The sequence below is a fragment of the Schistocerca nitens genome, chromosome 8 (genome assembly GCF_023898315.1).
Source record: "Schistocerca nitens isolate TAMUIC-IGC-003100 chromosome 8, iqSchNite1.1, whole genome shotgun sequence".
Lineage (NCBI taxonomy): Eukaryota > Metazoa > Arthropoda > Insecta > Orthoptera > Acrididae > Schistocerca > Schistocerca nitens.
In genome coordinates this window covers 535795737-535805895 of record NC_064621.1, presented here as the reverse complement: position 1 = coordinate 535805895, position 10159 = coordinate 535795737, and the positions used below count along the sequence as shown (strand labels likewise).

Genomic DNA, 10159 nt, shown 5'->3' with positions numbered 1-10159 from the left:
AAGGATGTTCCTTACAACTGCACAGACGCGACGCGGCTTCCAACACGGAGTGCGCGCTGATACGAGTCTAGAAGAGAACTGGGGCCTGACTCTAGCTCGCAGCGCTCTCATTTATATAGCAGCGGTGCGGACCGCCGAAGGAGCAGCCGACAACATTTGCCTTACTGACTAGCCGCTGGGGCTAGCAAAAAAATGGTTCAAATGGCTCTGAGCACTATGGGACTTAACATCTGAGGTCATCAGTCCCCTAGAACTTAGAACTACTTAAACCTAACTAACCTAAGGACATCACACACATCCATGCCCGAGGCAGGATTCGAACCTGCGACCGTAGCGGTCTCGCGGTTCCAAACCGACGCGCCTAGAACCACTTGGCCACACCGGCCGGCACTGGGGCTAGCAGAACACCACTTTACGTTATTAAATAATTAATTGCTTCATTCGATGAAGGCCAATGAAGCTCTCGATTTAACTGTGCTATCAGCACACAGGTAAGTATCTGTAATAAAATTCTGATGTAGCTAGGTTAAATACTTTTGGCGAGAGAATTATTTTGGTTGCACTGCATGCAATAGATGAGCTCTGGACTTGCCCTTTGGAGAGAAGCTACAGCTATAGTTTTATAGCTACCTTTTGGAAACTTCTCACATCTTTGTTATTATACCGTATCTCCATTCCACCTAAATCTAAACATCCTACCTTTATCCAATCACTTACTTAATCTATCTTGCTTCCGTACTTTTAAGGAAACACAAACATAAAATCATGAATTTGAACCATAATATTACTTTGTGAGATCCAGCATGCTGTTTCCATCAAATTACAATGAAAAAGGAATCCGAATAAAAATTTTTGAAGTTTCTAGCTCCTTCCTGTTGGGCCGATGTTTTTTTCCGTAAAACGTCCAAATTTCGAAAACTGTTAAAGTTACTAAACTGAAACTTAACACATCATTATTTTAGCATCACTCCTGACATTCTATTAACTTTTCAGATCATTTACTTTACTTTTAAGGTATTGCGCAACATTCGTGACGTCATAGCTAGTTAGAGTGGACTAGGCTAGCACACAATGTAAAGCATATGAATTCTATATGGATTGAGTAGGCTGCTTCCCTACAAGGGACCTCCAACCAGGTCGGGATTTTGACGATCTAACGTTATACTTGGACGTAATTTGGCACGATATCCTCAAGATAACGCGAAATCGACTTGCTCATTTATGTTCGACTTGCTCATTTGTGAAGCATCATTTTTTTTTATTTTTTTTTTTTAAGTGTATATGAATGAGCCAGTGGAGCAGTGGAGAGCATCGGAAGCTTCATGAGGCTGTGTGACAGTGAAGCTATTGAACATACAGAAATCTTAATGCTGGCAGGTCGTTGCGAAACACAGGAAAACCTTGATGCTTGGTGCAAGGATTGCCAGTTCATCCACAATTATTGCACGTAAACGAGCGAAAAATCCGTTATTGTTTGATTGCACGAGTACCACACGATCTGGGGACACAGTCAGACTCATTGTGAGTTTGATGCGGAGCTATTTAAAGTGAAACAGACACATAAAACTAATCATAGGAAATTGAACACACCTACAAAGGAGATAGGTTACAAAATCCTCATTCGATCAATATCGGAGTACTGCTTCTCGTACTGGTACCTTAAACAAGTTGGGTTTATAGGAGCAATAGATAAGATTCAAAAAACGGCAGCGCGTTTCCTCACAGGTCCATTTAGTAAACGTGAGAGCGTCGCAGAGGCTTACCGACAATCATTCTTCCGACGTCCTATTCGTGAGTGGAACAGGATTGGAGGGCTCAGTTTGTTGTACAAAAAGTACCCTCCGCCACACACCATTAGGTGTCTTGCAGGCTATGATGAATATGTCGATGTAGATGCTCGTCCTGTGGCAATGCTAAGACAGAGGCGTTGTGTTTCACGATATGACTTCTTATTCAAATTCCTCTAGCGTACTTTCCTAGAAGAACGAAGAAAAATTTAGCTTCCTCCTACATACATCTCCTGAAAAGACTCTAAAGTTAAATTGGAGAAATTAGAGTACATACGGAGGCTTACTAACAGTAGTACACAATGTACCTTTCGCCACAGACCTTAAGGTGACTTGGGGAGTACAGAAGTAGATGTAGGTAAACATAGGCAACATGTCTATAGGCACTAACAATCAAAGCAAAACATAAAATTTCGCACCTGTTTGTCGTTCTACGGAAAAATTCTGTTTTTCCTCGCGAGTAGCAGGAAAAATTCCAGAGCATTGTAAGTTGATTTTTACAATAAAAGTGACAATTTGAAATATGTAACGCACGCTCGTTGTTACAATTGATAGAAGGTACTTGAATCACTGACACACTTCTCGTCCGTCGCGGCAACAACACGCTGCTGAATTAAAGCACCGGCACTTGTATCGGACAGTGTTCCTGCTCGTCCCACGTAACACAATCACAAAGGCCACCAGCAGCGCTTTCTGCCTATTCCGCCCTGACACCGCCAATAGGTCCGTTAACAGAGTCCCGTAATGCCATTACATCGTATGGTCACGTGGATGCGAGTGGTCATTAAATCCGGGGAGCGTCATTATCGGTTCATTACTGCGGCGTATCCGGAAATTATGCATGCTGCACCGATTAACAGCGTTTGTCGGAAAATGCGAATAAAGCGTCCTGCATTACTTAATAATATGACGTCCGAATGCTGTGGAGCAAACTGTATACACATTTCATTTAAAGTGGCTGTTCTTACCGTATATTTATTATCCCTCTTATCAAAGTTTATATTCCTTCTCGATGGTGTCTTCCCTTTGGGTAAAATCATCGAATCACACAAATATAATGTTTTACTATTAAATAATAGCGATGATCTGCATGAAGCGTTATTGATGGTGGGAGTTCTTTCTTGTTGTATGTAAGTGATGACCGTGGGGACTCCTTGTAATTTTACTTAGGAGTGTTGGGTAAGAGTGTGGGACTGAAGAGTATATATGTACCATATAATGTGACCAGCAATGATTTCCACTGTTTCCACTTTGCATGTCAGAGTAGAATCTTCATCGATCGTCCTGAGTTATCTATTGTACCATCTACACGCTCTTTTTATTTCCGTACTCTCATGGAAGTTATTTGCTGATATCTTTCTCTTTCTGTAGTGAATGTTTTCATTCCATCCTATCCTCGCAGATACTGCGGAGAAATTCTCATTTCATATCATGTAAGCCCACTGAATTTACGGCGTCCTTCTTTAACACCACATCTCTAACTATCCAGTTATCTTCGTGTCCAGTTTTCCCTCCACCCATGATTCACTCTCATACAGTCTTGTACTCCAGAAATTTATTTCTCAACTGACGGATTATGTTTGACGTTAGAAGACTTCTTTTGGCGAGAAGTGATCTCTTTGACTGTATTAGTCTGCTTCTTGTGTCCTTTACGCTTCGTTAGTATTGCTTTATTTTGCTTGCAAAACTTTTCACTTCCTTTAATACGTTGTCCCTACTTTTGATGTTAACTTACTCGCTAATCGCCTGCCGAAGTGGCCATGCGGTTAAAGGCGCTGCAGTCTGGAACCACGAGACCGCTGCGGTCGCAGGTTCGAATCCTGCTCGGGCATTGATGTGTGTGCTGTCCTTAGGTTAGTTAGGTTTAACTAGTTCTAAGTTCTAGGGGACTAATGACCTCAGAAGTTGAGTCCCATAGTGCTCAGAGCCATTTGAACCATTCATTTACTCGCTAATCGCATTTCTGCTGTTCCTTAATACATTTGTTTTGCTTTGCTTTACTTTCAGTCCAGCCGGCCGGAGTGGCCGAGCGATTCTAGGCGCTTCAGTTAGGAACCGCGTTGCTGCTACGGTCGCAGGTTCGAATCCTGCCTCGGGCACGGATGTGTGTGATGTCCTTAGGTTAGTTAGGTTTAAGTAGTTCTAAGTTCTAGGGGACTTATGACCTCCGATGTTAAGTCCCATAGTGCTCAGAGCCATTTGAACCATTTTTCAGTCCATATTCCGTGAAAAGCGATGTGTTCATCCTTCTCAACAAGTCCCGTGGGTTTTCTAAATTTTTATGGAGCAGTAATTCTACCATCGAATCGTGTCGTTAAAACCATTTCACTGTGAATTTTACTTCCACTTCTGAACCTTTTTTGTATCGTTTATTGATGGTTTTGAATTACAGGATGAACAGGAGAGGATATTATAGGACCAATATTGGAAATAACTAATAGGCGGTAGGGAAACGTTGAGTAAAATTGCAGGTAGGCACAGAAATATAAGTCGGATTCATCATGTCCGGAAGAAGGAGTAGACTAAAGGGAAGCTAGCTATGACACATATTCTCATCGCTGTGGCAGATGGAAGCGACTAATATTACTTTGGGAAAGCGTGAGGTATGTTTTGAAATTGGTGCAACCGGATAGACAATAAATAAATAAATAAAATGCAAGAACAAGGTGACAATTTGAGCACCACACGGGTGAGGCTCTTTTATTGGTTAGCTGGTCGGTGAGTGGCCACACAGAGAACACCATACGAAGCCTAACCAATCAAAAACTCAGGTTTGTGCCTTCCATCTGAAGAACAAGCAAAGTTCAAGGGAACTGCAAGTAGATCGGGAGGACGTCCATTTAGACCACTGCTCGACACCTACGTGTTTAAGTGTAACAATGGATCGCACCCTCACATGACAAAAAGCAATGCATAAACACCAGTGTCACTAGAAATAACATCCTCAGCAAACTGACTGGAACCAACTGGGCTACGAAACCGGGAACGTTGAAACCTAGTGCCCTGACTCTGTGCTACTCTGCCACAGAGTATGCTTGCTCTGTTTGGTACAGACAGATGACCTTGCTGTTTGGTTCCCTCCCCCAAACAAACCAACCAACCAACCAACCAACCATGTTTGGTACAGATCCCATCACAGTAGACACGTTAGCAGTTCTCTGCATGTAACATGTTGGGTCATCACTGGTTCCTTAAACCAACACTGCGTTATTAAGTTTACTTTTTCTCAAGAATCGCTCCACCAGCTGTTAGAGGTTGCGTCCTTGAAAGTGAGACCTACAGCACTTGCGTCACACGTCCACTGACTACATGGATACCATCCTCCCTTCCAACGACTGAGATCTAGGAGGAATTTCTCGTATACAACTGAAAATATAAACGAACCTCCTCAGACTTCCAGGTTAAGATTATGGAGGACGAGAGACACCCGCTTTGCTGGTTGCATACTAACAAACAAACACCTTGCCACCTGACAAGTGGCACACTGGTGTAACTGGAAATCGTTAAACATACACTGAGGTGACAAAAGTCATGGGATAGCGATATATGGGGTTATCCATCGATCGTGACCGAGCCAGGTATCTCACGAAATAAGCGTCAAAGGAAAAAACTACAAAGAATGAAACTTGTCTAGCTTGAAAGGGGACACCAGATGGCGCTATGTTTGGCCCGCTAGATGGCGCTGCCTTAGGTCAAACGGATATCAACGGCGTTTTTTTAAATAGGAACCCCCATTTTTTATTACATATTTGTGTAGTGCGTAAAAAAATATAAATGTTGTAGTTGGACCACTTTTTTTCGCTTTGTAATAGATGGCGCTGTAATAGTCACAAACATATGGCTCACAATTTTAGACGAACAGTTGGTAACAGGTAGGTTTTTTAAATTAAAGTACTGAACAGAACGTAGGTACGTTTAAATACTTTATTTCACTCGTTCCAATGTGATACATTTACCTTTGTGAACTTATCATTTCTGAGAACGCATGTTGTTACAGCATTATTACCTGTAAATACCACATAAATGCAATAAATGCTCAAGTAGTTCGCCATTCGTAATGTTCGCACATGCATTGACAATGTGCTGACGCATGTTGTCAGGCGTTGTCTGTGGACCACGATGGCAAATATCCTTCAACTTTCCCCACAGAAAGAATTCCGGGAACGTCAGACCTGGTGAACGTGCGGGCCATGGTATGCTGCTTCGACGACCAATTCATCTGTCATGAAATATACTATTCAATACCGCTTCAACCGCAAGCGAGCTATGTGCCGGACACCCTTCATGTTGGAAGTACATCGCCATTCTGTCATGCAGTGAAACATCTTGTAGTAACATCGGTAGAACATTACGTAGGAAATCAGCATACACTGCACCATTTAGATTGCCATCGATAAAATGGGGGCCAATTATCCTTCCTCCCATAATGCCGCACCATACATTCGCTCGCCAAGGTCGCTGATGTTCCACTTGTCGCAGCTATCGTGGATTTTCCGTTGCCGAGTAGTGCATATTATGCCGGTTTACATTACCGCTGTTGGTGAATGACGCTTAGTCACTAAATAGATCGCGTGCAAAAAATCTGTCATCGTCCCGTAATTTCTCTTGTGCCCAGTGGCAGAACTGTACATGACGTTCAAAGTCGTCGCCATGCAATTCCTGGTGCATAGAAACATGGTACGGGTGCAATGTATGTTGATGTAGCATTCTCAACACTGACGATTTCGCGATTCCCGATTCTCGCGGAATTTGTCTGCTACTGATGTGCGGATTAGTCGCGACAGCAGCTGAAACACCTACTTGAGCATCATCATTTGTTGCAAGTCGTGGTTGACGTTTCACATGTGGCTGAACACTTCCTGTTTCCTTAAATAACGTAACTATCCGGCGAACGGTGCGGACACTTGGATGATGTCGTCCAGGATACCGAGCAGCATACATAGCACACGCCCGTTGGGCATTTTGATCACAACAGCCATACATCAACACGATATCGACCTTTTCCGCAATTGGTAAACAGTCCATGTTAAGACGGGTAATGTATCACGAAGCAAATACCGTCCGCACTGGCGGAATGTTACGTGATACCACGTACTTATACGTTTGTGACTATTACAGCGCCATCTATCACAAAGCGAAAAAAGTGGTCCAACTAAAACATTCATATTTCTATACGTACTACACGAATATGTAATAAAAAATGTGGGTTCCTATTTTTAAAAACGCAGTTGATATCCTTTTGACCTACTGCAGCGCCATCTAGCGGGACAACCATAGCGCCATCTGGTTTCCCCCTTCTAGCTAGAAGAGTTTCGTTCTTTGCATTTTTTTCGTTTGATGCTTATTTCGTGAAATATTTTGTGTTGGCAGAATGAGTGTGTTAAAGTGGGGTTCCCTAGCTCACCTAGGGTCTGCGAATGTACCTAAATCAACCCACAGACCACTTCATGAACAGTATTAGATGCCCTGTAAGATTCACGGTGGATGACTTGATTGTAGAAACGCGTAAAGCGTAAAGCAGAATACTGTGGAGACAGTATTTGATTTGTTTTATGTATTTTGTCAGTGAGTACCATAAGTGATGAAATTTGTGTTTCTATCATTCTTTGTTTCTGATACAAATAAATAAATGCACGACCTCAAAGCAGACGTCTATCCATACGACGACTATTAGCGCGCTACTGAACCTCGCAGTGGTGTAACAACCCAGCTGTCGGTAATTGGCGGTCGGCTATCGGCTATCAGCTGGCAGCTTCCTGTGAGTTGACCGGGCTGGGCTCCGCCACTGGATGGCGCGAAGTCACGCGAACCGTAATGGATGAGCGTGCAGCGCGCTACGATACTGTGGATACCGCCACAGATGGAAGCGTAGCACAGGCCGAACGTCTATACTAAGATGACAGCAGCACAAAGAGAGAGCAGCTGACGTGTGGAGCAAGCGAATCGCAGCGTTTCAACGAGATTTTACAGAAAGGTGGTGATAAGTGGATTTACGAATTAAGGAATGAGTTGCTTCTCCGCGCTATCTACGAGGAAACATATGTGGGTGACACTAAGCGGAAGTAGGGACAGAGTGATAGAGTAAGTGTTCAGATATCAGGGGCTAACTTCCGTGCTACTAGAGGTAGTATTAAGCGTACAACATTCTAGAGGGAGGCAGATATTGGAATATGTACAACAAATGATTCTGGTCATAATGTGGCATTAGATATTTCAAGAAGAATTTGACAGACCACTGAAAGAGATTAGTCGAAACAAGCACGTGCAGTAGAGCGCACACGTGGTATGCAGGACGCATGACAAATAGGAAATCCCTCTGACTTTAAGATGAATGTAAATATCCCAATACCGTGATGCTGACAGGTGTGATTAAAACCGAAGTGTCGGTTTAATAACTCTTCGCTGTTTTCTGAACGGGTGGCTGTGGCATGTACGGCGAAGTTTTTATAAAAAAAAACTGGGATGTATTGCGATAGAGAGTAGATGTACATAAGCTTTAAGTGGCAAAGGTTATGTAATCTTTTTATCCATATGAGTACGACGGCACTCCCGGCAACAAATTTTCTTACATCCCATCTATAAAACAGCTTAAAACTTGTAATTAGTATGCAAATGAATTAATGTGTTAAATATTTAATGTTAAGCATGTAAGCGAGAAAAAAATTGGAAAATGTTTCAAATTATGTTTATAGTTTATTGGGGGTCGCTAAGTGTTCTCGTCATCAAACAGTGGCTGAGTGTAGTCAAGATACTTTGTGTTGCTTTTTTAGTAAGAGCTTGTTTTTCACGCATATCAATGTTTATGGCATCATAGCTCCCGAACTACTGTATGTTTTATCTGGTAAAAAACTTTCAACAGGCAAGATCGCACAAAATCGTCTTTATTTTTGAAAACCTGTTTCGACAGATCTTCCGGTATTCAAAAAATGTTTGTTACAAAATTTGTTCTTTGTGAGTTACGTCCTCATAGCATCTTGTATTATGGTGGATAAAATATAGCACATTTATTCCTGACAAACCTTTCTATAATGTGCTGTATTTTATTCACCATAATGACAACATTACATGAGGACCTCACTCAAAACGAACACGTTTCGTTACAAAAAGTTTTTGAAGGCCAGAAGATGACAGTTATATCTGTCGAAACTGATTGTCAAAAATAAAGACGAATTTATGCGATCTTGGGTATTGAAAGTTTTTTACCAAGTAAAATACAGATCGGTCCTATTTTCTCAACACGAGAAAATTCAGTGAACTATGTTTGCTACAGTGATATTTTGTAACTATATTCGGTGGTGTATGTGGATACTATCTGCAAAATTTGTTGCGAAAGGAGTTAGTAATAAAGAAGAAATACGTTAAAACGTCCTCCCGAATGCTGAAGTTTTACTGCTTGAACAGATAAAATGCAGTAAAGCATAACTTTTTTTCCTTTCATCACTTTGTGGTGGTTGTTAGGAAGAAAAGGTTTCGAAAAGGTTTGAGATGATGTGGAAGGTTTGTTGCAAGTTGCTGAATGTCTCATTCTCAAATAGTAGATACGGTCTGTGTAATTTCGCGCAGTGAGTTCCATTGCCTCAAGACACATACACAGTTTCTATCTTCAATACTTCACTTACCGTGTTAGGTCTTTAATTTAAGATCATACATCTTAATGAGTAGATCATGACAGCGTTTTAAATTTTTAAATTCGGTTAGTAATCATATGAAATACTAAGAGTCAAATTTTTGTTGTTCCCGGAAGCCGACAAAAGAGGCAACTTCCAACGGTGACCATGAACCATAGACTACGAATCATGAACCCAGATAACCGGTTCATAACATGGGTGAACGGTGCTTGGTTATCATAAAGCGTGACATGTTTGGTACGCCACAAAATCACGCAGTACCCGACGTTGCATGCAGCCGGCTGTGGTCAAAGTGGACTCACAAGCGCATGGATTAATACGCTCGATTTTACAAATTACGCTGATCTATGTGGAGAGGAGAGTATTTTCTCACGACCAACTGCCAAGGCTGTATACTACAGGCCGTTACGTACTAAGTTCGTGCTTATATCAAGCGTCTAGAAAACTCAGCTTCGTAAGATTTTCGAGCACCAAAATAGGTTATCTTTATGGTCAAATGTTTGTGAATTTCTAAGGGACTAAACTGCTGAGGTCATCGGTCCCTAGACTTACACACTACTTAAACTAACTTACGCTAAGAACAACAGACACACACCCATGCCAGAGGGAGCACTCGAAACTCCGGCGGGAGGGGCCGCGTAACCCGTGACATGGCACCCCAGACCACGCGGCCACCCCGCGCGGCTAGGTTAACTTTATGTACTTTGACCTGCTGAACACCAATCTTGCTTTTTTTGTGTAAAT

At 42.1% G+C, this 10159-nt stretch overlaps 1 non-coding gene across 1 annotated transcript; it reads right to left on the bottom strand.

Moving 5' to 3' along the window:
* Positions 1–301: 301 nt before the first annotated feature.
* On the bottom strand, positions 302–385 carry Trnap-ugg (transfer RNA proline (anticodon UGG)). The gene has a single exon. It is a non-coding gene; the product is annotated as a tRNA-Pro (tRNA).
* Positions 386–10159: the final 9774 nt, after the last annotated feature.